The following is a 2949-nucleotide window of genomic DNA, read 5'->3' on the forward strand; positions in this document are numbered from 1 at the left end:
CCACAATTCCGAGTTCATGTCTCACAATTTCGAGTTCATCTCACAATTTCGAGTTCATATACCGCAATCCTGAGTTCATCTCACAATTCCGGGTTCACATCTCGCAATTCGTAGTTCATGTCTCACAATTTCGAGTTCATCTCACAATTTCGAGTTCATATACCGCAATCCTGAGTTCATCTCACAATTCCGGGTTCACATCTCGCAATTCGTAGTTCATGTCTCACAATTTCGAGTTCATCTCACAATTTCGAGTTCATATACCGCAATCCTGAGTTCATCTCACAATTCCGGGTTCACATCTCGCAATTCGTAGTTCATGTCTCACAATTTCGAGTTCATCTCACAATTTCGAGTTCATATACCGCAATCCTGAGTTCATCTCACAATTCCGGGTTCACATCTCGCAATTCGTAGTTCATGTCTCACAATTTCGAGTTCATCTCACAATTTCGAGTTCATATACCGCAATCCTGAGTTCATCTCACAATTCCGGGTTCACATCTCGCAATTCGTAGTTCATGTCTCACAATTTCGAGTTCATCTCACAATTTCGAGTTCATATACCGCAATCCTGAGTTCATCTCACAATTCCGGGTTCACATCTTGCAATTCAGAGTTCACATCCCACAATTCCGAGTTCATGCATCACAATTTTGAGTTCATATTGTGTAATTTTGAGTTCATATCCCGCAATTTTGAATTCATATCCCTTAATCCAGATTTCACATTTCGCAATTCCCAGTTCATATCTCACAATTCCAATTTCACATCCCGGAATCCTGAGTTCATATCTCACAATTCCAAGTTCATATCCCTCTGTTCTGAGTTCATATCCCGCAATTCCGAGGTCATATCTCGCAATTCTTACTTTTTTTTTCTCAGAATTGCGAGAAAAGTCTGAATTGTGAGATAAAAAGTTGCAATTACCTTTTTTATTTGTTTATTCTATGGCAGAAACAGGCTTCCATACTATAGAAATAAAGGTGACTTGACTAAGGCCTATTTGTCTAAGTACAGTAATGCTGTACAATGACTGTGTGTGTGTGTTAGTGAGGTTCTGTTCTTCATCGCGTCTCCTCAGTGTCTGCCAGGCTCTTAATTGATGTGTGAAGCTTCTTCCTCTCTCACATCCCTCCTCCTCGTCTCTCCGCGGGACTGTTATTGCTCTATAAGAGACACTTACACTTTATTATGGGATAATTACGGCACATTAGCCATTGTTTGGAGTTTAAATGGGACTCTAAAACGCCACTTAAGTCATCGACTCCGTAACGCCACATCACAGTCCTGCAGGGCTTTAATTATGACACACGTTCAGACGCCGACGTGCCACTCCAAATAAACGAGCGCAATTAATTGCAGGCACTGTCGTTTATCCATCCCTCGCCGAACGCCGCTGATGTTCATATCCCGTAATCCTGAGTTCACATTTCACAATTCTGAATTAACATCTCACAATTACGAGTTCATATCCTGCAATTTTGAATTCATATCCCACAATCCTAAGTTTGTATTTCGCAATTCCGAGTTCACATCCCGCAATTCCGAGTTCATATCTCATAATTCCGGGTTCACATCTCGCAATTCCGATTTCACATCCCGCAATTCCGAGTTCATATATCACGATTCCGAGTTCATGTCTCACAATTTCGAGTTGATCTCACAATTTCGAGTTCATGTCTCACAATTTTGAGTTCATATCCCACAATTTTGAATTCATATCCCGCAATACGGAGTTAATCTAACAATTCCGGGTTCACATCTCGCAATTCCGAGTTCACATCCCACAATTCCGAGTTTACATCCCACAATTCTGAGTTCATATCTCACAATTCCGAGTTCATATCTCACAATTTCGAGTTCATCTCACAATTTTGAGTTCATATCCCGCAATACTGAGTTCATATCCCGCAATACTGAGTTCATCTCACAATTCCTGGTTCACATCTCGCAATTCCAAGTTCATATCTCACAATTTCGAGTTAATGTCTCACAATTTCGAGTTCATCTCACAATTTTGAATTCATATCCCGCAATCCTGAGTTCATCTCACAATTCCGGGTTCACATCTCGCAATTCTGAGTTCACATCCCACAACTCCGAGTTCATATCTCACAATTTTGAGTTCATCTCACAATTTTGAGTTCATATCCCGCAATCCTGACTTCATCTCGCAATTCCGGGTTCACATCTTGCAATTCCGAGTTCATATCTCACAATTCCAAGTTCATATCCCTCTATTCTGAGTTCATATCCCGCAATTCCGAGGTCATATCTCGCAATTCTTACTTTTTTTTTCTCAGAATTGCGAGAAAAGTCTGAATTGTGAGATAAAAAGTTGCAATTACCTTTTTTATTTGTTTATTCTATGGCAGAAACAGGCTTCCATACTATAGAAATAAAGGTGACTTGACTAAGGCCTATTTGTCTAAGTACAGTAATGCTGTACAATGACTGTGTGTGTGTGTTAGTGAGGTTCTGTTCTTCATCGCGTCTCCTCAGTGTCTGCCAGGCTCTTAATTGATGTGTGAAGCTTCTTCCTCTCTCACATCCCTCCTCCTCGTCTCTCCGCGGGACTGTTATTGCTCTATAAGAGACACTTACACTTTATTATGGGATAATTACGGCACATTAGCCATTGTTTGGAGTTTAAATGGGACTCTAAAACGCCACTTAAGTCATCGACTCCGTAACGCCACATCACAGTCCTGCAGGGCTTTAATTATGACACACGTTCAGACGCCGACGTGCCACTCCAAATAAACGAGCGCAATTAATTGCAGGCACTGTCGTTTATCCATCCCTCGCCGAACGCCGCTGATTTATTCTCAAATTAACGGCTGTCTGTGCCTGCAGGAGGAGGAGAGAGAGATTCCCGATCATGTCAGCTCATCCCTGAGATTCCGACACAAACACACACAGACGACGGATGCAAGAGACTCCTGA

The 2949-nt window shown here is 41.5% G+C and overlaps 1 pseudogene; it reads left to right on the plus strand.

The window, feature by feature from the left end:
- Positions 1–1306: 1306 nt before the first annotated feature.
- On the plus strand, positions 1307–2949 carry LOC107734590 (dynein heavy chain-like; annotated as a pseudogene).

The sequence above is a fragment of the Sinocyclocheilus rhinocerous genome, unplaced genomic scaffold (assembly GCF_001515625.1).
Source record: "Sinocyclocheilus rhinocerous isolate Xijiao unplaced genomic scaffold, SAMN03320098_v1.1 scaffold2145, whole genome shotgun sequence".
NCBI classification, from domain to species: domain Eukaryota; kingdom Metazoa; phylum Chordata; class Actinopteri; order Cypriniformes; family Cyprinidae; genus Sinocyclocheilus; species Sinocyclocheilus rhinocerous.